This window comes from Lutra lutra, chromosome 5, assembly GCF_902655055.1.
Source record: "Lutra lutra chromosome 5, mLutLut1.2, whole genome shotgun sequence".
NCBI classification, from domain to species: domain Eukaryota; kingdom Metazoa; phylum Chordata; class Mammalia; order Carnivora; family Mustelidae; genus Lutra; species Lutra lutra.
Window position 1 is genome coordinate 164,714,797 of NC_062282.1, and position 25,121 is coordinate 164,739,917.

The following is a 25,121-nucleotide window of genomic DNA, read 5'->3' on the forward strand; positions in this document are numbered from 1 at the left end:
GTGTGTGATAACCACATATAAAAGTATATATTTAGTAGGGCTGTAATTTCTATAAATGTTGATATAACAATTATATTGTTTTTTGTGAGTTCATGGATGATTATTCATTTAGGGATGAATCCTGAAAGGGGAGGTAGGCCTCCTAGTGATAGTATGATTGTTAGGATTAGTGAGGTAATTAATGGGAGTTTGTTTCATATATGAGATAGTGATAGTGTGGTTGTAGATGAACTGAGTGTGAACAGTATGAATATTCCAAATGCTATTTTAATGTATTATGAATTTTAATATTATTAGGGTAGGGTTATATGTTGTTACAGCAATCATCCATCCTATGTGGGCAATTGATGAGTATGCTAGGATTTTTCATAGTTGTGTTTGGTTAAGACCTCCTCAGCCTCCTGCTAGAATGGATATAATAGCTATGGCTACTAATAAGTTTGTATTTATAGACACAGAGATTTGGTATAGAACAGATAAGGGGGCGATTTTTTGTCAGGTTAGTAGAATTATTTCTGATGATAGTGGGATTCCTTGGGTTACTTCAGGTACTCAGAAGTGGAAAGGTGATAGTCCTAATTTTATTGCCAGAGCTACTGTTATTATGTTTGATGCAATTGGGTTAGGGGTATTTGGTATTGTTCATTGTCCTGTCAATAGTAGGCTAATAATAATTCCTAATATTAAGAGTATAGATGCAGTGGCTTAGGTAAGAAAATATTTTATTGATGCTTCTGTGGCTCATGGATTGAGTTTTTTTTTTTTATTAAAATAGGGATAATAGCTAGTATATTTATTTCAAATCCTATTCAGATCGTCAGTCAGTGAGAGCTTATAAGTACTTTAACGTTTCCTGAAATGACAGTTGATATCATAATAGTAAGGATGGGGGGTTTAATTAGTATGGGAAGGGGATAAACCAACATTTTTGGAATATGGGCCCGAGAGCTTATTTAGCTGACCTTACTGTAGAATTTGATGCAAGTTGGGTAGCACAAGGATTTTTGAGTTCTTAGGATGAGGTTCAATTCCTATAATTCTACAAATAAGAGGGCTCGAACCTCTATAATCAAAGTAACTCTTTTATCAGATATATTTCTTATGTTTGGGGAGGAATACTTGCTCTTATAATGGGTAAGGCTACATGTCATATGCATAGGGCTAGTGTCAGGGGGAGAAAGGTTTTTCACAATAAATGTATGAGTTGATAATAACGGAATCATGAATAGGATGCTCTAATTCATAAGAAGGAAGTTGTTATTAGAAGTGTTTTTATGGTAAATTTGATGAAGAATAGTTCCGGTAAGTATGGGGTGTGGAATGCACCAAAAAACAGGATAGTTGTAAAGATATTTATTATAATAATTGTGGCATATTCAGCTAGCAAAAATAGGGTGGAAATAATAGGATGGAATAAATAGGAAAAATGGTCCGGCTGCCTATTTGACGTTGAATCTGGAAACTAATTCTGATTCTCCTTCTATTAAGTCAAATGGGGCGTGGTTGGTTTCTGCTAGGGTTGAGATAAATCATATTATAGCTAGGGGTCACATGGGGAGGATTAGACATAGGTGTTCTTGTGTAGTAATAAGTGTGGATAGGATAAAAGAGCCATTTATTAATAGTACTGATAGGAGGATAATGGCTAGTGTGACTTCGTAGGAAATTGTTTGGGCTACAGCTGGAAGGGCCCCAATAAGGGCATATTTTGAGTTTAAGGCTCATCTGGACCGTAAAATAGAGTAAACAGCTAGGCTTGATATTGCTAGTATGAATAGGATTCCTAGGTTTATATTGATGAGAGGGTAAGATATTGGTAATGGGATTCATATGGTTAAGGCTAGTGTTAGGGCTAGGATTGGGGCTATTACAAATATAGTGATAGGTGAGGTTAAGGGTCATAAAGGTTCTTTAGTGAATAGTTTTATGGCATCTGTAATTGTTTGCAAGAGTCCAAAGGGTCCTATGATGTTTGGGCCTTTATGGAGTTGAATATACCCTAGGATTTTTTTGTTCCACTAATGTTAGAAAGGCTACAGCAAGTAGGATAGGTACAGTTAGTGAAATGATATTCATTGTAAACATAATGTTAGGAAGAAGATTTGAACCTCTGAGTATAAAAGATTAAGTTTTTGGCAATTTCTGGGCTCTGCCACCCTAACAAGTCCTATCTCTAGGGCTATGAAATGAAGGTGGACTATTAAGATTAAGATTATATCCTCTATTAGTCCTAAGGCATTCCGATATAATAGGTCTTACTTCTCTTGTCCTTTCATACTGGAAGAAGTTGTTGTAATATATAGAAACCAATCTGGATTGCTCCTGTCGGAACTCAGACACATAGAACTTTAATAGTTGAACAAACGAAACTTTAGTAGCTGTTGCACCATTGGGATGTCCTGATCCAACATCGAGGTCATAAACCCTATTGTTGATATGGACTCTCAAATAGGATTGTGCTGTTATCCCTAGGGTAACTTGTTCCATTGATCAAATTTCTTGGATCAATAACTGATACTATACTTCAACTGGTTTGTCTATATTTGCATCAGTCAGAGGTATTTTATTCTCCGAGGTCACCCCAACCTAAATTGATTTTTTTTAAGATTTTATTTATTTATTCAACAGACAGATCACAAGTAGGCAGAGAGGCAGGCTGAGAAAGAGGAAGGAAAGCAGACTCCCTGCTGAGCAGAGAGCCCGATGTGGGGCTTGATCCCAGAACCTTGGGATCATGACCCGAGCTGAAAGCAGAGGCTTTAACCCACTGAGCCACCCAGGCACCCCCAACCTAAGTTGTTAATCCATTAATAAGATTGTGTTATGCCTAATTGATGATTAAATAGACTTATTATGGACTAGTTAATTGAAGCTCCATAGGGTCCTCTCCTCTTATTAGTGTATTCCTGCCTCTTCACGGGAAGGTCAATTTCACTGATTTGAAGTAAGAGACATTAAACCCTCGTGTAGCCATCCATACAAGTCCTTATTTAGAGAACAAATGATTATGCTACCTTTGCAAGGTCAGGATACCGGGGCCGTTTAACTGGTGTCACTGGGCAGGAAGTGCCTCCACTACTGGGCATGCAGGAGATGATGATTTTGGTAAACAGGCAGGGTTTGTGTTTGACGAGTTCCTTTTACTTCTTTTAATCTTCCCTTTTTGCATACCTGTGTTGGGCTAACAATTGATTTCACAGGTGTTTTATTAGTAGTTTATTTTTTATCATGTTGTTAACTATTAGTGGATATTTGTTGACTGTTATATGTTTATGCAAGGAGAAATGTTTCTTGTTACTCATACTAGCATTATTGCTTCTATTATTAAATAGATTAGCAGTAGAACGTTAGGAGTTGGTTTAAGATTTTTGGAATTAAGAGGGTTGGGTTGTTGAGCTTGAACGCTTTCTTAATTGGTGGCTGCTCTTAGGCCTCCTGTGGTTTTATTTAACTTTACTCTCTAAGTAAAGTTGCATCCTTATACTAAAAAGCTGTATCCTTTTAGATTATATTTTAAATTTACATTATAATTTTGGGATTTGTTGGGTAAATTAAAGTTGAACTGAGATTCTATTCTGGGCAAGTGGCTATCACCAGGCTCATTAGGTTTTTCACCTCTACATATAAATCTTCTATTTTGCAACATAGGTGAGTTTATCCCTTCGGTTTGTTCATGGGTAGCTCGTCTGGTTTGGGGAGAGTTAGCTTAATATCTCTTTGTTAAATTATTCTAGCTAGCTCATTATGCAAAAGGTATAAGGGGTGATCTCTGCTATTTATTACTTTAAACTTTCTTTCATCATTCCCTTATGGTACTTTCTCTATAGCTCCAAGTAAAATTTATATCTCCTATACTATAATGATGTAATTGAATGTTTTGATTAGAGGCTTATTGTAGTTGTTGAGTTAGTGGTTGGTTGGGCTAGTTTTGGTTCAATGTGGTCATTGGTGTATGACATCTTCTGGGTGTAAGCCAGATGCTTTAATTAAGCTACACTTTGATTTATCCAAGCACACTTTCCAGTACACGTACCTTGTTACGACTTATCTCCTCTTGAGTTGGTTTAGTCTATATTATGTAGTGTTTGGGTATATTGCTTAAGGAGGGAGATGGGCGGTGTGTGCATGCTTCATGGCCCTATTCAATTAAGCTCTCTATTCTTAATTTACTACTAAATCTACCTTTAGTTTTTAGTTTTCATAAAAACTTTGGTGAGCATATTCTTGATTAGAAAATGTAGCCCATTTCTTCCCACTTCATGGGCTACACCTTGACCTAACTTTTTTATGTATAATTATGCTTGCTTTTCTTCCTTTTGAGGGTTTGCTGAAGATGGTGGTATATAGATTGACTTAGCTAGAAGTGGTGAGGTTTATTGGGGTTTATCGATTATAGAACAGGCTCCTCTAGGTTCTCTTCAAAGGTAAATTGAGTTTTAAGCTGTTGCTTAATTTGTTGTACAAATTATTTATGTTTAAGTAGTGGGGTATCTAATCCCAGTTTGGGTCTCAGCTATCCTGTGGTCAGAAATAATAAAGTCACTTTCGTGGTATATTTTATGTTAACCATAGCTTTTTATGGCTTATTTAAATTTTAACTTTAGTATGATGTAGTACTTAACAGGTTTTACACTGTGGGCCTATTAATTTGGGTTAATCATATGACCGCAGTGGCTGGCACGAATTTTACCAACTCTTAATACTAACATGACTTAGTCAAACATTCGTTCACTGCTGTATCCCATGGGGGTGTGTTTGAACAAGGTGATATGAGCTACTTATTTAGTGTGCTTGATACCAGCTCCTTTTTATCAGTTTAGGGATTTAGCGGGCGTTTTCACTGGGATGTGGAGACTGGCACGTGTAATTTTGTTAATAATCAATCAATAGGAAGGCTAGGACCAAACCTTTAGGTTTATGGAGTCTTACGACTCTTCTAGGCATTTTCAGTGCCTTGCTTTATTTAACAATCTACATTAACAGGTGTAGGATTAGATTATTTAATGTTAAGGTGTTTAGGCAAGGTAATTTAATTATGAGTATTAAATGTAAGTTGATAGGGGGTATTAGAGGTGGAGTATTACATCTATAGATAGCTTTCTTGAATAGAGTACTCTGGGTAAATTAGTGATAGAGATTAATGTATGGAGTTTAAGTGCCTTCTTATATATATTGCATGTGCTTAGTTCTGTTTTTGGGGTTTGGCAGGGAATTTTAAGTGTTTGTATACTTTTGAAATTATGGTGGTAAAGAGGGTTTGATTTAGCTAGTTTCTATCTGTTGAATACACGTACATGTGTGTGTATGTGTATACTTGTGTATGTCCTGTAACCATTGGCTGAATTGCAACTTATGGTTGTGCGATGTAAATAAATGATGATGATTAAGCCCAGCTACAAGTTATTTGAATGCAACGAGGCCTTTACAGCCATAGCTGATTGATACCAGTCCCCTCCCCTAAAAATTAAAAAAAAATACCAATTGCATGACACCACAGTTATGTGTGATCATGGGCTGATTAGTCATTAGTCCATTGATATGTCCCATTTGAAGTGTTAGTAGGACTGGATTGAGGACTATCAAGGCCCTGAAGTAAGAACCAGGTGCCAGTATAATTTCACTGTAGACACCCCCAAATTCGATGGGCCTGGAGTGAGAAGAGGTACACATCGTGCAAGGATTGAGGGTTTCTCGAGGCCCGGTAATCAAGCTCATGGTCAAGGTGAGGTACACATATGTAAAATCAATCATAGTATGTACATGCTTATATGCATGGGGCAAACCATTAATGCACGATATATATAGGATTGGGGGAAAATACATACTGGAGGAGCACAGTAGATGTTTTTAAATATATGAATTGAAATAATGGGATGAGGAAATCAGGGAATAGTTTAGTTAGAATGTCAGCTTCGGGTGCTGATAGTGGGGCTATTACTTCTTCCTTGAGTCTTAGGGCGATGGAATTCTCCATTTTGGTTTACAAGACCAAAGTAATTGATATAGTACAAAGGCTCTTCATCTTAATAAGTTCCTCTCGATAATGCTGATAGTTGTTATTAGAATTAGGAGGATTATGAAGTAAAGGATTGAGGCTAATTGACCAATGGTGAGGAAGGGGTGTTCTACTGGTTGACCACCAATTCATGTTAAGGTAAGGAGATCAGCTACTAGTAATCGAAATAGGCACTGACTTAGTGGGCAGAATATCATCCCTCGTTCTATTGAAGTATGTAATACTGGAATAATGGCTAGGGCTAGAGTGGAGAAGACTAGGGCTAGTACTCCTCCTAGTTTATTAGGAATGGATCATAGGATTGTATATGCAAGTAGGACATATCATTCATGTTTGATATGGGGTGCTGTGTTAAGTGGGTTGGCAGAGATGTAGTTGCCAGGGTCCTCTAGTAGGTCGGGTGAGACTAGTGCTAGTATTACGAGTACTATGATTAGGAATAGTGCACCTATGATGTCTTTAGTTGTGTAGTATGTGTGGAATGGAATTTTGTCTGAATCAGATGGGATTCCAGAAGGATTGTTGGATCCTGTTTCATGAAGAAATAGGAGAAGACTTGCTGGTAGTGCCCAGATGATGAATGGTAGGATAAAGTGGAAGGCAAAGAATCGTGTTAAGGTGTCTTTGTCTACTGAAAAACCTCCTCAGATTCACTCTATGAGGTTGGTTCCAATGTATGGGATGGCTGATTGTAAGTTGGTAATTATGGTTGCACCTCAAAAGGACATTTGTCCTCATGGTAAAATGTAACCTATGAATGCTGTTGCTATAACTGCAAATAGTAGGATAATGCTGATGTTTCATGTTTCGGGGAATATATAAGATCCATAGTATAAGCCTCGTCCTATATGTAGGAATAGGCAGATGAAGAATATGGAGGCTCCATTGGCATGTATATATCAGATGATTCAGCCCTAACTGGCATCTCGACAGATGTGTGTAACTGATGAGAAGGCTGTGGTTGTGTCTGACGAGTTGTGTATAGCTAAGAATAAACCTGTAAGGATTTGAAGGATTAGGCAAATTCTGAGACAGGAGCCAAAATTTCATCATGCTGAGATGTTTGATGGTGCGGTAGGTTGATAAATGAGTTGTTGATAATTTTAGTTAGTGGGTGGGTCTTATGAATGTTGGTCATTAGTGCTCTTATAGTTGAAATACAACACTGATTTTTTCGTGTCACCAGTCATGGTTAGATTCCATGTAGGAATAATGATGACATACACTGTATTCATTTTAAATATTATTTTTATAGTTAGTGTGAGGACAGAAGTCTGAAAACAAAAGCTCATGTAATTTTTAGGTCCTAGGGCATGGCAGGCCCAAAATGCAGAGGCTGAGCTGAGAATCCGATCATTTGAAATAAGGACAAGGGTCAGACATTTGCTTAGGCTCAAGTGTGTGTCCTTTATGGCTGCCTAATGCAGCAGTGGTGTCATGATGCCATGGAGGTTTTCCCAAGCTGGGGGTTGAGCGCAGCTCCAAACATCAAATTTTCCTTCTGCAGGACAATAGGCATCTGCTTGATGGCTCATAGGTCCCCAATATAGAAGATTCAAGAGCAGGGCTCTAGGTATGGATGCCTGGGAACCCCACCTAGGGTTACCTTTGGATCCTATGGACATGGGAGGTTCGATCTGCTGGCTCTGGTCATAGCTACACAGGGGACTGAGTGGAAATGGAGTCTCACACTGATGGGTCACAATCTGGTTTTGCATCCGGGGAGACCTTGGAATGTGGTGGTGGCTCAGAGGCCATGCAGGATTCTATTGCCTTGAGGCTTAGACACAGCTCCAAATAGCAAGGTTTCCTTATGGGACAGGAGGTTATCTGTTTTGGGCCTCAGGATCCCCACCCACATGTTGGTATTTGAGACCAGGGCTCTGGTTACAGATGCCTGAAAACCACAGCTAGTGTTCAGATTAGGGACCAGGGGCATGTCAGGTTCAATCTTCTGTCTATGGGGCCATCTACCTGGGTGTCTGACTGCAGGTCCATGCATAGGGTGTGTCTGACTGCTTATTATTATCCAGGGTGGCCTAGAAAATGAGTGGCTTGGGGACCTTGCATGTTTCTCCTAATCTGGAAGGATTTGGCAACTTTAAAGAGCACAGTTTCCATCAGGAGGGCAGGCACAGTCCTACAGTTTGGCTCCACATGCTCCAGCCTTGAGGGTGTGTGGATCAGGGCTCTGGGAACCGAAGTCTGAACAGACAAAATGGGTTACGGTTAGGGCTGAGGGTATGGCTTTCCTGGTCTGCAGACCCCGAGGGAGCTCCTTGGGATCTGAAATTAGGGTGATTGTGAGATGGTAGCTCAGGCTTTTGCCACTGGATTTTGTGTCTAGGATGGCCATGGAATGTAGGGGTGAACTCAGCAGGCATGGAAGTTTCTCCCTCTCTGGGGATTTTGCATGGCTCCCAATAGTTTGATGTCATGATGGGGGAAGGGAGGAGTCCTGTTTCTGTCCCAGGGGTCCCCCAAAAAGAGGGATTCCAGATCATGTCTCTGTGAACAGGCACCTGGAAAACCCTTCCTTGGGTTCATATTTGAGCTTATGGGCATGGCAAACCCAATTCGCAGGCTCTTGGTCTAGGAACCAAGGGGCCTTATTTGAAAATGGGGTTCAGGCTGAGGCTCACAATACGTGTTTGTGCCCAAGGCAGCCCTCCATTGTGGGTGTGGCCTCATGGACCCTGTAGGATTCACCAATTCGGAGGGTTTGACACCCATCCCAACAGTAAGGTTTCCAGCCATGGTTTCCAGCCATGGAGAAGAAGAGTTCTGTTTTGTACATCAGGTTCCCCCATATGCAGGTATTTAATATAAGGTCTGGGGACAGATGCCTGTAAACCTCAGCTAGGGTTCAGATTATGGCATAGGGGCATGTCAGGTTCAATCTTCTGTCTCTGGAGCCATCTACCTGGGTGTCTGACTGGAGGTCATTTTTCAGGGTGTGTCAGACTGCGCATTTTTGTCCAGGGTGGCCTATTAAATTGGAGTGGCCTCGGAGGCCTTGCAGGTTTCTCCTAATCTGGAGGGTTCGGGCAAATTTAAAGGGCACAGTTTCCAGTGGGAGGGCTGGCACAGTCTTTCAGTGTGGCTCTGGAGGCTGGAGCCTGGAGGGTGTGTGGGACAGGGCTCTGGGGACAGAAATCTGAAAACACAAACTCGGTTTAGACTTAGGGCCGAGGGTTTGGCATGCCTGATCTGCACACTGCGAAAGGAGCTCCTCGGGATCTGAAATTAGGGTGACTGTGAGACGGTAGCTCAGGCTTTTGTCTATGGATTGTGAGTTTAAGTTGGCCGCAGAATGTATGGGACCTCATGGGGCCATGGGAGATTCTCCCTGCCTGGGGATTTTGCCCAGGTCCCAGTAGTTTGGTGTAATACTGGGGGAAGGGAGGAGTCATGTTTTCTGTCTCAGGGTCCCCCAAGAAGAGGAATTCCAGAGGAGGGCTCTGGGTACGGGCAACTGCAAAACACCACCTTGGGATTTGTGCTAGTGGCATGGCAAGCCTGATAGGCGTGTTCCTTGTTCAGCTACCGAGGGGCCTTATTTGAAAAGGGCTAAGACTGAGGGTCAAAAATGCATGTTTGTGCCCAGGGCAGCCCTCAAGAGTGTGCATGGCCTCATAGGCCCTGAAGTTTTCTCCAACTCTGAGGTTTTGACACCCTTCCAAACAACAAGGTTTCCTGCCATGCAGAAGGAAGAGTTCTCTTTTGTGCATCAGGCTCCCGCAAATGCAGGAATTTGAGATAAGGTCTGGGGACAGATGCCAGAAAACCAAGGTTGGGTAGAGATGCAGCTCCATGGGCATGGCTGGATATGCAGCTAGATCCCTGGGTGGCTGACAGGATGTCTAGGCTCAGGCTGTGTCAGACAGCATTAGTGCACAGGATGGCCTATGAAATTGAGGTGCTATGATGGGCTGTGCAGGTTTATCCTCATTTGTGGCTTTTGGGCAGCCACATAGGGCACTTTGTCCTTCTGGTGGGCAGGGTTGGCCCAGGTGGCCATGGAAGTAACTCCCTCTCTGGGGAATCTGCCCAACTCCCAATAATATGGTGTCATTCTGGGGTAAGGGAAGAGTCCTGTTCTCTGTGTCAGGGGTCCCCCAAAAACAGGGATTCCAGAGATGGGCTTTGGGTCGGGTGCCTGGAAAACCCCACTGTGGTTTAGGATTTGGGCCTAGGGGGATGGCAGGCCTGACATGCGGGTGCCTGGTTCAGCTACCAAGGGGGCTTATTTGAAAACGGACTCAGGCTGTGGGTCACAATGCATGTTTCTGCCCAAGTTGGTCCTCAAGAGTGGGTTCGGCTTCATGGGACATCCCTTTTCTCCTACTCTGAGGGTTTGAAACCTATCTCAACAGCACGGTTTCCTGCCATGGGGAATAAGGAGTCTTGTTTTGTGCATCAGGTCCCCCATATGCAGGAAATTGAGATAAGGTCTGGGGATAGATGGCTAAAACCCAAGTTGGGTAGAGATGATTACTAGATCCATGGCAGGTCCCAACTGCTGTGTATGCGGCCAGCTGTCCGGGTGGCTAATGGGAGGTCTGGGCTCAGGCTTTGCCAGATGGAGCAATATTGCACAGGGCGGCCCATGTAATTGGGATGCCATCGTCTGCCATGAAGGTTGATTTTCATTGGGGTTTTTGGGCAGCCCCTAGGGCACATTTTCCTTCTGGTGGGCAGGCAGAGTGTTGCATTGTGGCTCCAGAATTCCCAATCTGGAGGGCTTGTGTGCCAGGAGTATAAGGATGGAAGTCTGAAAATACAAGCTCTGGTTAGGTTTAGGGCCTAGGGCAAGACAAGCCTAATCTGCTGAGGCTGAATCGAGATCTCCATCACCTGATGTAAGGGCAAGTGTCAGACATTCGCTCAGGCTGGACACTGTGTCCATGATGGCTGCCTAATGGAGGTGTGGCCTCATGAGGTCATGGAGGTTTTCCCACACTGGGCATTGTGAGCTGCTCCAAACAGGAAGGTTTCCTTCTGCAGGACATAGGGAGTCCTGTTTGATGGCTGAAGGGATCCCCATATGGAAACTTTCGAGAGCAGGGCTTTATGTATGGATGCCTGGAAACCCTACCTGGCATTCCCATCATTGTCTAGGAACAAGGCAGGTTCGATCTGCTGACCCTGTGGAGTGCTACCCAGTGTGCTGAGTTGAAATGGAGTCTCATGCTGATGGGTCACTATGCGTGTTTGTGTCCAGGGAGAACTTGGAATTTTGTGGTGACTTAAGGGCTATGCAGGATTCTCCTACCCTGAGGGCTTTACACAGCTCCAAATAGCAAGGTTCCCTTTTGGGGACAGAAGGTGTTCTGTTGTGTCCCTCAGGGACCCCTTGTATGTAGGATTTGAGACGAGGCCTCTGGGGACAGATGCCTGAAAACCTATGCTCAGGTTCAGATTAGGACCTAGGGGCATGTCAGATTACATCAACTGTCTCTAGGGCCATTTACCTGGGTGTCTGAGTGGAGGTAGGTGCACAGGTTGTGTCAGACTGTGCATTTTTGCCTAGGGCAGCCTACGAAATTGGTATGGTCTCGGGGGCCTTGCAGTTTTCTCCTAATGTGGAGGGTTTTGCAACTGTAAAGGGCAGAATTTCATATTGGAGGGATGGACAGTCCTGCAGTTTAGCTCCAGAGGTCCCAGCCTAGAGAGTGTGTGGGCCAGGGCTCTGGGGACAGAGGTCTTAAAACACAAACGTGGTTTAGGATTAGGGTCGAGGGTATGGCAAGCCCGATGTGCAGCCCTTGAGGGGAGCTCCTCATTAAATCAGGGTGATTGTGAGGCGGTACTGCAGGTTTTTGCTCTGTATTTTCTGTCTAGAATGGCTGCGGGTTGTAGGTTTGGGTTCATGGGCCGTGGAAGATTCTCCCTCTCTGGGAATTTGCCTAGCTCCCAATAGTTTGGTGTCATGCTGGGGGAAGGGAGGAGTCATGTTTCTGGTTCAGTGGTCCCCCAAAATGAGGAATTCCAGAGCAGGGCTCTGGGTACAGGCACTTGCAAAACCTCACCTTGGGTTAGGATTAGGGCCTAGGGGCATGTGTAGCCCAATATGCGGGCTCATGGTGCACCTACTGAGGGGCCTTATTTAAAAATGGGGCTCATGCTGAGGGGCACCATGTGTGTTTGTGTCCAAGGCGACTCTAAATAGTGGGCATGACTTCATGGGCAATGCACGTTTTGCGGACTCATGGTGCAGCTACCGAGGCACCTTATTTAAAAATGCGGCTCAGGCTGAGGGGAACAATGCGTCTTTGTGTCCAAGGGGGCACTCAAGAGTAGGCGTGGTTTCGTGGTCAATGCAAGTTTCTCCTACACTGAGTGACACCCAATCCAAACACAAGGTTTCCTGCCATGGGGAAGGAGTTCTGTTTTGTGCATCAGGTTCCCCCATGTGCAGGGATTTCAGATAACTTCTGGGGACAGATGCCCGAGGACCCAGGTTGGGTAGGGAAGATGGCCTATATCCATGGCATACCCGATCGCTGGATTTGCAGCCAGCTCTCTGGGTATCTGATAGGAGGTCTGGGCTCAGGCTGTGTTAGACAGAGCCTTAGAGCACAGGACAGCCTATGAAATTGGGGTGCCATCGAGGGCCGTGCAGGTTGACCCTCATTTGGGGTTTTTGGGAACCCCCATAGAGAACGTTTTCCTTCTGGTGGGGCGGCAGTATTCTGGATTGTGGCTCCAGAATTCCCAATCTGGAGGGCTTGTGGGCCAGGAGTGTGAGGACAGAAGTCTGAAAACAGAAGCTAGGGTTAGGCTTAGGTCCTAGACCATGGGAGGCCAATATGCCAAGGCTGAATCGAGATCTCCAGCATCTGAAATATGGGCAAGTGTCAGATATTCGCCCAGGCTGGAATTTGTGTCCATGTTGGCTGTCAAATTGAGGTATGACCTCATGAGGCCATGGAGGTTTTCCCACTCTGGGTGTTGTGAGCTGCTCGAAACAGTAATGTTTCCATCTTTGGGACAGGGCTAGGCTTGTTTGATGGCTCATGGCTCTCCCATAGGGAAAGATTCAAGAGGAGGGCTCTACATATGGATGCTTGGAAACCCTACCTCCTGTTCTCTTTGGCCCCTAGGAACAAGGCAGGTACAATCTACAGGTTCTGGGGCGATCTATCCAAGGGAACATATTGAAATGGAGTCTCATGCTGATGCATCACAATGCCAGTTCATGTCCAGGGAGAACTTGGAATATGGTGGTGGCTCAGGGGCCTTGCAAGATTCTACTCCCCTGAAGGTTTTACATAGTCACAAATAGCAAGGTTCTGGGGACAGTGTGTGTTCTGTGTGCCTCAGAAATGCACCATATGCTGGTATTGGAAATCAGTCCTCTGGAGAACGATGACTGAAAACCTAAGCTAGGGTTCAGATTAGAGCCTAGAGGTATGTCAACTTCAATCTTCTCTCTCTGGCACCATGTACCTGGGTGTCTGGCAGGACCATATGAGACCTGTGGCATCCCTAGACCAAAATCCTAACCTAAGGTTGGGTTTCCAGCCTTAATACCCAGAGCCCTGCTTTCAAAGCCCTCCTCATGGGGACCTCTGAATCAGAAAATAGGATTCTTACTTTCCCCCACAATGACACCATGGTATTTGGAGCTGTGCAAAACCAAGGGAATGTGTTGAAATGGAGTCTCATGCTGATGCATCACAATGCCAGTTTGTGTCCAGGGAGACCTTGGAATGTGGTGGTGGTTCAGAGGCCATGCAGGATTCTACTGACATGAAGGTTTTACATAGCTACAAAAAACAAGGTTACCTTCTGGGGACAGTGTGTGTTCTGTTGTGTGCCTCATGGATGCACCATATGCTGGTATTGGAAATCAGGCCTCTGGGGAATGATGCCTGAAAACCTAAGCTAGGGTTCAGATTAGAGTCTAGAGTTATGTCACTCCAGAAGGAAAATATGCTCTATGGAGCTGCACACAACCCACTGATTTGTAGAAAGCTGCACGAACCCAAAAAGCCACCCTCATTTATGGAAGCTGGCCCTGGACACTAAAACACATTCTATCCCTCACTTGAGCCCACACCTCCAGACAGCGACCTACATAGCTGGCACTAGAGTCAGCACATCATAGTGGCCATTCCCCTAGGCAGGAATCATAACAGTAAGTTGGGTTTTCAGGCATCGATCCGCAGACCCCTTCTCTCAAATCCGTCCACATGGGGGACACCTGAGTCACAAAACAGAACTCCTTTTGTCCCCCAGAAGCTTTCTGGAGATATGTATATCCCCAGAGGTGGGCGAAATCTGCATTGCCCTTGAGGACACACCCATTAATGCTGGCCTAGCCTGAGCCCCATTTTCAACACAACCCCATGGGTAGCTTGGTCCAGAGCCAGAACCTAAGGCCTACGATGGCACTAGGACCTAATCCTAAACCTAGTTTGAGTTTTCAGGCAACCGTACCCAGAGCCCTGCTCTTGAATCCCTCCATATGGGGGATCCCTGAGCCATAAAGCAGGACAGATCCTATTCCCCAGAATAGACCAAGCTATTTTTTAACTATGCAAAATTTCCAGAGTGGGAGAAAACTCCATGTCCCCATGATGCCCCTCCCATTTTCGAAGGATCTCATGGACACAAACTCCAACCTGAGCGACCTCTTCACGCTCGCCTTAAACTCAGATCCTGGGGAGCTTGCCTCAGTGACTGCAGATAAGTCCTGTTATGCCTTAGGCCCTAAACATACTCCTAGATTGGCTTTAAGAACTTCCGTGCTCAGAGTCATGGTCTATAATCCCTCCAGCTAGGGAACCCCGGAGCCACACCACAAGACTCTGCCTGCCCTCCAGATGCAAAACCTGTCCTATGGAGCTGCATGCAAACCCTGGATTAGGAGAAAGCTGCACGATACCCCTAAGCCATCCACATTTGCAGAAGCCAACCTTCGACACTAATATACATTCTGTCCCTCAAGCTGAGCACCGACTTCCAGTCAGCCACCCTAGTAGCTGGTGCCAGAGTCAGCAGATCGGACTTCCAATGCCCATGCCTTAAGCCGAACCCTAGATTCAGTTTTCAGGAATCCATAACCAGAGCGCTGTTCTGGAATCCCTTCATTTGGAGGACTCTAGAGCCATACAACAGGACTCCATCTGTCCTCCAGATTGAAACCATAGTATTTGGAACTGTGCAAAGTGTCCTGAGCAGGAGAAACCTCCATGCCCCAGCAGGACACCCACAACTCCAGCGTCCCTAGGACACCAATTCTAGTGTGAGGGAATGCCTGACACTCTCCTTCAATTCAGAATCCAGTGACCTTGCCTCAGCATCTATAGATCAGAGATCCATGGCCTAGACCATACACATAAACCTAGCTTGGGCTTTCAGATATCGGTCCTCAGATTCATGGAACACAAGTCCTCCAGACTGGGGACTCAAGAGCCCAACCACTGGATGATCCCTGCACTCCAGATTAAACCGTGCCCTATGGAGCTGCACAAAACCCCTAGATTAGGTCAAACATGCAGTGCCCCGATACCACCGCTCTTTTGAATACCACCCGCTCATTTGAATACCACCCTGGGTCCTAATGCACAGGAGGGCACAACCTGAGTCCCAAACACTGATCAGCCATCAATGCAGCTCGACACAGAGGCAGCTGATTGGACCTTCCATGACCCTTGGCTGAAATCCTAACCCTAGCTTGGGTTTTCAGACATCCATACACAGAGCCCTTCTCTAGAATCCCTCTACTGGGGCGGGGGGAGCTGATTCATAAAAGAAATATCCTCCTGACCCCGAGAGGGAAACCTTGCTTTTTGGAGCTATGGAAAATCCTAGGATGGAAAAAATGTGCTTTGACCCTGAGGCCACATCCACATTTACATGCCGCCATGGATACAATAACCTATTGTGACCCTTATCCTGAGCCCCATTTTGAACATAGCCCCATGAGTACCACAGCCCAGAGCCAGGGTATAAGGCTTGTGGTGCCACTAGGACCTAATCATAACACTTAGTTGGGTTTTCATGTATCAATACCCAGATCGCTGCTCTTAAATCCCTCAATATGGGTGAATCCTGAGATATAAAACAAGACACCACCAAGAGCCAGGAATAAACCAAGTTATTTGGAACAGCAAAATCCCCAGAGTGGGAGGAAACTCCATGTCACCATGAGGCAACTAATGAGTTTGGCGGGAGTCATGGACACAAACTGAGCCTGTGTGACATTCTAACACTTGCCTTCACCTCAGATCCCATGGGACTTGCCTCAGCATCTATAGATTGGGACTACCATGCCCTAGCCCCTAACCCTAGGCCTAGCTGGGTTTCTCAGACTCCCATCCTCAAAGTCCTGCTCCACAAGCCCTCCTGATAGGGAAAGATGAGCCACATCACTGGATTGTGCCTGCCCTCCAGAAGGAAAATGTGCTAATTGAGCAGCATGCAACCCCCATACTAATACTACAAGAGAGCTGCATGAATCCCCAAAGCTATCCCATTGATAGCAGCCTGCCTTGGACAATAATACACATTCTACCCTCAATGATAGCACTGACCTCCAGTCAGCCAACTAGTAGCTGGTGCCAGTGGGAATATTTCAGACTTTTCATGCACACAGGCCCTACCACAAACCCCAGGTTGAGTTTCAGGTATATGTACCAAGGCACCTGCTGTAGAATCCATCAATATGGAGTACCCTAGAGCCATATACAGGACTCAACTCCCCCCAAATTGAAAACAAATTATTTGTTTTTTCAATTATTATTTGTTATTTGTTAAATCCCCAGAGCAGGAGAAAACTCCATGGCCCCAGGAGGCCAAGCACACACAGGAAGGCCCTAGGGGAACCAAATGGTTGTCTGAGCAAATTCCTAACATTCGACCTAACTTCAAATCCAGGACCTCACCTCAGCATCTGCAGATCAGTGATTCATGCATTGGACCAAACCATAAACGTAGCTTGGGTCAGACTTCCGTCACCAGATTCCTGAAACACAAGCTCTCCAGACTGGGAATTCTGGAGACAGAATGCAGCACTCTGCCTCTGCACCAGAATAAAAAAGTGTCCTTTGGGTCAGCCCAGAAATCCCAAGTGAGGATGAACCTTACATAGCCCTCTACCGCACCAGAATTTCATAGGCAGCGCTGAGCACTAATGTTTTGTTTGACACAGCTTGAGCCCAGACCTGCCCTCAGACACCAAGATAGCTGGCTGCATATCCAGCAGATTGGAACCACATTGGCCTTTGGCCGTCATCTCCTCCCAACCTGGATACTCAGGCATATATACCTAGACGTTATCTCAGAACCCTGCACCAGAGAGAACTTGATGCACAAGTCAGAACTCCTCCTTCCTCATGGCAAGAAAACTTGCTGTTGGGATGTTGATGGGTATCAGGGTCAAACCCTCAGAGTAGGATGATCCTGCATGCCCATGAGGCCACGCCCATGCTTGAGCGCCGCCATGGGCATAAACACGCATTGTGATGCTCAGCATGAGCCCCGTGTTCAAGTAAGGCCTCTCAGTGGGTGGAACAATAGCCCAAATATAAGTCATGCCATGCCCCTAGGCCACAATCCAAACCAAAGGTCAGGTTTTCCAGTCGCCCATACCCATGGCTCTGCTCTGGAAGGCCTCCTTGGAAGGGACCCCTGAGACAGAAAACAGGACTCTGCCCTTCTCACAGAATGACCCAAAACTATTTGGAGCAGACCCAAATCCACAGAGAGGGAGACTCGTCCATGGCACATGAGGCCACACATCCATTCCATGGCCATTCTTGACACAAAATCCAGAGACAAAAGCCTTTGCTACCACCTCACATTCGTCCTTATTCCTATACCGAGGAGCTCCCCTCATGGCCAGTAGGTCAGGCCTACCATACCCTCGGCCCCAAACCCAAGGCGAGTTTGTGTTTTTAGACTTCTGTCCCCACAGCCCTGACCCACACACCCTCCAGGCTGGGGCCTCTAGAGTCACTGCATAGGACTGTGCCTGCCCTTTTGAAGGGAACTGTGCCCATTCCATTGGCTACAACCCTACAGATTAGGAGAAACCTACAAGGCCCCTGAGGCCATCCCAATAGCGTAGACCGCCCTGGAAAAAAGGCACATTCTGACAACCTGAGCAACCATCTCCACTCGGACACCAGACAGATGTCCCCAGAGAAAGAATATTGAACCAGACAAGTCCCAAGGCCCTAATCTGAGCCCTAGTCTTGGTTTCCAGGCATCTCTCCTCAGAGGCCTGGTTTCGAATATCAGCATATGGAGGTTTCCTAAGGCACAAAACAGAAAACACTTGACTCTACATGGGAATCCTGCGATTTGGAGCTGTGTCAGACCCTTCTGTAGGAGAATCCGGCAGGGCCCCAGAGCCACCACCACATTCCAAGGTCTCCATGGACACACACCCACGTTATGACCCATCCTCAGGAGAGTCCATTTCAACTCAGCACCCTGGGTAGCTCGCCCCAGAGCCAGCTGACTGAACCTGCCTTGTCGCTAGGAGCCAATGGGAATGCAAGGTGGGGTGTCGTATCCTTTATCCTTAGAACACTGCTCTCCAGTCTTTCTGTATGGGCGTCCTGGAGCCATCCAACAGGACTCAACTGTCCCACACAAGGCAATCTTCGGTTTGGAGCAGCACACAACACCAGCGTGGGAAAAACTCCATGGCCTCATTAGACCCGCCCTTCATGAAGGGGGCATCATGGACACAAACTCCAGCCTCACCCAACGTCTGATTCTCGCCATGACTTCAGATGCAGGAGATCTCGATTCAGCCTCTTCAGAGTGGGCCTACCATGCCCTGGACCCCAAACATAAGACTAGCTTGTGTTTTCAGACTTCCGCCCTCATGCTCCTGGCCCACAAGCCCTCCAGACTGGGAATTTCAGATCCACAATGCAGCACTCTGCCTTCCCACCTGAAGAAAAGTGGTGCCCTCTGCGGCTGCCCAGAAACCCCAAATGAGGATCAACCTGCATGGCTCTCGACCACACCCCAATTGCATAGGCTGCCCTGGGCACTAATGCTCTGTCTGACAAAGCCTGAGCCCAGAACTCCCGACAGAAACCCAGACAGCTGGCCGCACACCCAGCACATCGGACGTGCCACGACCTTAGGCTGTCATCTCTTCCCAACCTGGGTTTTCAGGCATCTGAACCTAGACCTTATCTCCAATCCCTGCACTCAGGGAACCTGATGCACAAATCAGTACTCCTCCTTCCCCATGGCCAGAAACCCTGCTGTTGGCATGGTGTCAAACCTCCAGGGTAGGAAAAACCTGCATGACCCATAAGGCCATGCCCTTGTTTGAGGGCCGCCTTGGGCACAAACATGCATTGCAACCCTCAGAGTGAGCCCCGTTTTCAAAGAAGGCCTCTCAGAGGCTGTAGCAAGTCCCCACATATGGGGCTTGCCACGGCCCTAGACCAAAATCTTAACCAGAATTCAGGTTTTCCAGTCATCTGTACCCAGGGCTATGCTCTGGAGTCCCACCTTTGGAGGGACACCTGAGTTCGAAAACAGGACTCCTCCCTTTTCATAGTATAATCCCAAAGTCTGGGGAGCCAGGCCAAATCCCAAGAGAGGGAGACTCGTCCATGGCCCATGAGGCCACCACGCCATTCCATGGCCATTCTTTTTTTTTTTTTTCCTTTTTTTAAAAGATTTTATTTATTTATTTTTTTAATATTTTTTTTATTTTTTCAGCATAACAGTATTCATTATTTTTGCACCACACCCAGTGTTCCATGCAATCCTGGCCCTCCACAATACCCACCACCTGGTGCCCACAACATCCCACCCCCCACCCCTTCAAAATTCTCAGATCGTTTTTCAGAGTACATAGTCTCTCGTGGTTCACCTCCCCTTCCAATTTCCCTCAACTCTCTTCTCCTCTCCATCTCCCCTTGTCCTCCATGCTATTTGTTATGCTCCACAAATAAGTGAAACCATATGATAATTGACTCTCTCTGTTTGACTTATTTCACTCAGCATAATCTCTTCCAGTCCCGTCCATGTTGCTACAAAACTTGGGTATTCATCCTTTCTTTTTTCTTTTTCTTTTTTTTTTTTTTTTACAGCTTTATAAACATATATTTTTATCCCCAGGGGTACAGGTCTGCGAATCGCCAGGTTTACACACTTCACAGCACTCACCATAGCACATACCCTCCCCAATATCCATAACCCCACCCCCCTCTCCCAACCCCCTCCCCCATCAACCCTCAGTTTGTTTTGTGAGATTAAGAGTCACTTATGGTTTGTCTCCCTCCCAATCCCATCTTGTTTCATTTACTCTTCTCCTACCCCCTCAACCCCCCATGTTGCATCTCCTCTCCCTCATATCAGGGAGATCATATGATAGTTGTCTTCCTCCGATTGACTTATTTCGCTAAGCATGATACCCTCTAGTTCCATCCACGTCGTCGCAAATGGCAAGATTTCATTTCTTTTGATGGCTGCATAGTATTGCATTGTGTATATATACGACATCTTCTTTATCCATTCGTCTGTAGATGGACATCTAGGTTCTTTCCATAGTTTGGCTATTGTAGACATTGCTGCTATAAACATTCGGGTGCACGTGCCCCTTCGGATCACTACGTTTGTATCTTTAGGGTAAATACCCAGCAGTGCAATTGCAGGGTCATAAGGTAGTTCTATTTTCAACATCTTGAGGAACCTCCATGCTGTTTTCCAGAGTGGTTGCACCAGCTTGCATTCCCACCAACAGTGTAGGAGGGTTCCCCTTTCTCCGCATCCTCGCCAGCATCTGTCATTTCCTGACTTGTTAATTTTAGCCATTCTGACTGGTGTGAGGTGATATCTCATGGTGGTTTTGATTTGTATTTCCCTGATGCCGAGTGATATGGAGCACTTTTTCATGTGTCTGTTGGCCATCTGGATGTCTTCTTTGCAGAAATGTCTGTTCATGTCCTCTGCCCATTTCTTGATTGGATTATTTGTCTTTGGGTGTTGAGTTTGCTAAGTTCTTTATAGATTTTGGACACTAGCCCTTTATCTGATATGTCATTTGCAAATATCTTCTCCCATTCTGTCAGTTGTCTTTTGGTTTTGTTAACTGTTTCCTTTGCTGTGCAAAAGCTTTTGATCTTGATAAAATCCCAAAAGTTCATTTTTGCCCTTGCTTCCCTTGCCTTTGGTGATGTTCCTAGGAAGATGTTGCTGCGGCTGACGTCGAAGAGGTTGCTGCCTGTGTTCTCCTCGAGGATTTTGATGGATTCCTTTCTCACATTGAGATCCTTCATCCATTTTGAGACTATTTTCGTGTGTGGTGTAAGGAAATGATCCAATTTCATTTTTCTGCATGTGGCTGTCCAATTTTCCCAACACCATTTATTGAAGAGGCTGTCTTTTTTCCATTGGACATTCTTTCCTGCTTTGTCGAAGATGAGTTGACCATAGAGTTGAGGGTCCATTTCTGGGCTCTCTATTCTGTTCCATTGATCTATGTGTCTGTTTTTGTGCCAGTACCATGCTGTCTTGATGATGACAGCTTTGTAATAGAGCTTGAAGTCCGGAATTGTGACGCCACCGACTTTGGCTTTCTTTTTCAATATTCCTTTGGCTATTCGAGGTCTTTTCTGGTTCCATATGAATTTTAGGATTATTTGTTCCATTTCTTTGAAAAAAAATGGATGGTACTTTGATAGGAATTGCATTAAATGTGTAGATTGCTTTAGGTAGCATAGACATTTTCACAATATTTATTCTTCCAATCCAGGAGCATGGAACAGTTTTCCATTTCTTTGTGTCTTCCTCAATTTCTTTCATGAGTACTTTATAGTTTTCTGAGTATAGATTCTTAGTCTCTTTGGTTAGGTTTATTCCTAGGTATCTTCTAGTTTTGGGTGCAATTGTAAATGGGATGGACTCCTTCATTTCTCTTTCTTCTGTCTTGCTGTTGGTGTAGAGGAATGCAACTGATTTCTGTGCATTGATTTTATATCCTGACACTTTACTGAATTCCTGTACAAGTTCTAGCAGTTTTGGAGTGGAGTCTTTTGGGTTTTCCACATATAGTATCATATCATCTGCAAAGAGTGATAGTTTGACTTCTTCTTTGCCAATTTGGATGCCTTTAATTTCCTTTTGTTGTCTGATTGTTAAGGCTAGGACTTCTAGTACTATGTTGAATAGCAGTGGTGATAACGGACATCCCTGCCGTGTTCCTGACCTTAGTGGAAAAGCTTTCAGTTTTTCTCCATTGAGAATGATATTTGAGGTGGGTTTTTCATAGATGGCTTTGATCATATTGAGGTATGTGTCGTCTATCCCTACACTTTGAAGAGTTTTGATCAGGAAGGGATGCTGTACTTTGTCAAATGCTTTTTCAGCATCTATGGAGAGTATCATATGGTTCTTGTTCTTTCTTTTATTAATGTGTTGTATCACATTGATTGATTTGCGGATGTTGAACCAGCCTTGCAGCCCTGGAATAAATCCCACTTGGTCGTGGTGAATAATCCTTTTAATGTACTGTTGAATCCTATTGGCTAGTATTTTGGCGAGAATTTTTGCATCTGTGTTCATCAAGGATATTGGTCTGTAGTTCTCTTTTTTGTTGGGATCCTTGTCTGGTTTTGGGATCAAGGTGATGCTGGCCTCATAAAATGAGTTTGGAAGTTTTCCTTCTATTTCTAATTTTTGCAACAGTTTCAGGAGAATAGGAATTAGTTCTTCTTTAAATGTTTGGTAGAATTCCCCCGGGAAGCCGTCTGGCCCTGGGCTTTTGTTTGTTTGGAGATTTTTGATGACTGTTTCAATCTCCTTACTGGTTATGGGTCTGTTCAGGCTTTCTATTTCTTCCTGGTTCAGTTGTGGTAGTTTATATGTCTCTAGGAATGCATCCATTTCTTCCAGATTGTCAAATTTGTTGGCGTAGAGTTGCTCATAGTATATTCTTATAATTGTCTGTATTTCTTTGGTGTTCGTTGTGATCTCTCCTCTTTCATTCATGATTTTATTTATTTGGGTCCTTTCTCTTTTCTTTTTGATAAGTCTGGCCAGGGGTTTATCAATCTTATTAATTCTTTCAAAGAACCAGCTCCTAGTTTCGTTGATTTGTTCTATTGTTTTTTGGTTTCTATTTCATTGATTTCTGCTCTAATATTTATGATTTCTCTTCTCCTGCTGGGTTTAGGGTTTCTTTCTTGTTCTTTCTCCAGCTCCTTTAGGTGTAGGGTTAGGTTGTCTACCTGAGACCTTTCTTGTTTCTTGAGAAAGGCTTGTACCGCTATATATTTTCCTCTCAGGACTGCCTTTGTTGTGTCCCACAGATTCTGAACCGTTGTGTTTTCATTATCATTTGTTTCCATAAATTTTTTCAATTCTTCTTTGATTTCCTGGTTGACCCATTCATTCTTTAGAAGGTTGCTGTTTAGTCTCCATGTATTTGGGTTCTTTCCAAATTTCCTCTTGTGATTGAGTTCTAGCTTCAGAGCATTGTGGTCTGAAAATATGCAGGGAATGATCCCAATCTTTTGATACCGGTTGAGACTTGATTTAGGACCAAGAATATGATCTATTCTGGAGAATGTTCCATGTGCACTAGAGAAGAATGTGTATTCTGTTGCTTTGGGATGAAATGTTCTGAATGTATCTGTGATGTCCATCTGGTCCAGTGTGTCATTTAAAGCCTTTATTTCCTTGTCGATCTTTTGCTTGGATGATCTGTCCATATCAGTGAGGGGAGTGTTAAAATCCCCTACTATTATTGTATTATTGTCGATGTGTTTCTTTGATTTTGTTATTAATTGGTTTATATAGTTGGCTGCTCCCACGTTAGGGGCATAGATATTTAAAATTGTTAGATCTTCTTGTTGGACAGTTCCTTTGAGTATGATATGGGGTCCTTCCTCATCTCTTAGTATAGTCTTTGGCTTAAAATCTAATTGATCTGATATAAGGATTGCCACTCCTGCTTTCTTCTGATGTCCATTAGCATGGTAAATTCTTTTCCACCCCCTCACTTTAAACCTGGAGGTGTTCCATGGCCATTCTTGACACGAACCCCAGAGACAAAACCTGAGCAAACGCCTCACACCCACTCTTATTTCATATCCCGAGGAGCTCCCCTCACGGTCTGTAGATCGGCCTACCATACCCTCGGTCTGAAACACAAGCCGAGTTTGTGTTTTCAGATTTCTGCCGCCACAGCTGTGGCCCAAACACCGTCCAGGCTGGGGCCTCTGGAGCCAAATCGTAGGACTGTGCCTGGTCTCGCCAAAGAAACTGTGCCCATTCCATGGCCACAACCCTACAGATTAGAATAAACCACCAAGGTCCCCGGGGCATCCCAATAGTGTAGACCACCCTGGACTAAAAGTGGCATTGTGACACACCCGAGGCATCTATCTCCAGTCAGAAACGCATGTTAATGGCCCTGAGATAGAAGATTGAAACTGACATGACCCTACGTCCCCAACAGAAAAGTAGCTTAGGTTTTCTGGCATCTCTCCTCAGAGGCCTGCTCTTGAATAACAACATATGGTCCAATATGTGGTCCCTGAGCCACACAACAGAAACCTTCCTGTCCCCAGAAGGAAACCTTGCTCTTGGGACCTGAGTCCAACCCTCAGTTTAACAGGATCCTGCATAGCCTCTGAGGCACTGCCACATTCTAAGGTCTTCCTGGACACCAACCTTGCATTTTGACACATCAGCTGAGAACCCCTGAAATTCAACCCCTTGGAAATTTGCCCCAGAGTCAGCAGATCGAACCTGCCCTGTTCCTCAGCTGCAATAGTAAAGCGAGTTTGGCTCTCCATGAATCCATGGGGAGAGCTCTGCTATCCAATCTTTCAATATGGGGGAAACTGGAGCCAACCAACTGGACTCACCTGTTCCACAGAAGGACACCTTGCTATTTGGAGCAGCTCACAGGCCCCAGTGTTGGAAAGCCTGCATGACCTCTTGAGGCCACCCCTCCATTCGTCTGCCATCATGGACACAAACTCCAACGTGAGCAGATATCTGACACTCGCCCTTACTCAGGTGCTGGAGATCACGAATCAACCACTGCACATTGGAACTGCCATGCGCTCGGCACTGAACTTAATTGTAGCTTGTGTTTTCAGCATTCTGA

At 44.9% G+C, this 25,121-nt stretch overlaps 2 long non-coding RNA genes and 1 pseudogene across 2 annotated transcripts; 1 reads left to right on the forward strand and 2 right to left on the reverse strand.

Annotated features, from left to right (window-relative positions):
- Positions 1–3,236: 3,236 nt before the first annotated feature.
- LOC125100418 (uncharacterized) lies at positions 3,237–16,569 on the reverse strand. Its single transcript, XR_007127546.1, has 5 exons — positions 16,557–16,569; positions 15,411–15,417; positions 12,585–12,589; positions 10,275–10,277; positions 3,237–3,498 (listed from the first exon to the last, which is right to left on the reverse strand). It is a non-coding gene; the product is annotated as an uncharacterized LOC125100418 (long non-coding RNA).
- LOC125100420 (uncharacterized) lies at positions 4,534–24,475 on the forward strand. The gene is made up of 3 exons (XR_007127547.1): positions 4,534–4,736; positions 23,831–23,842; positions 24,465–24,475. It is a non-coding gene; the product is annotated as an uncharacterized LOC125100420 (long non-coding RNA).
- On the reverse strand, positions 6,016–7,169 carry LOC125100403 (cytochrome b-like; annotated as a pseudogene).
- Positions 24,476–25,121: the final 646 nt, after the last annotated feature.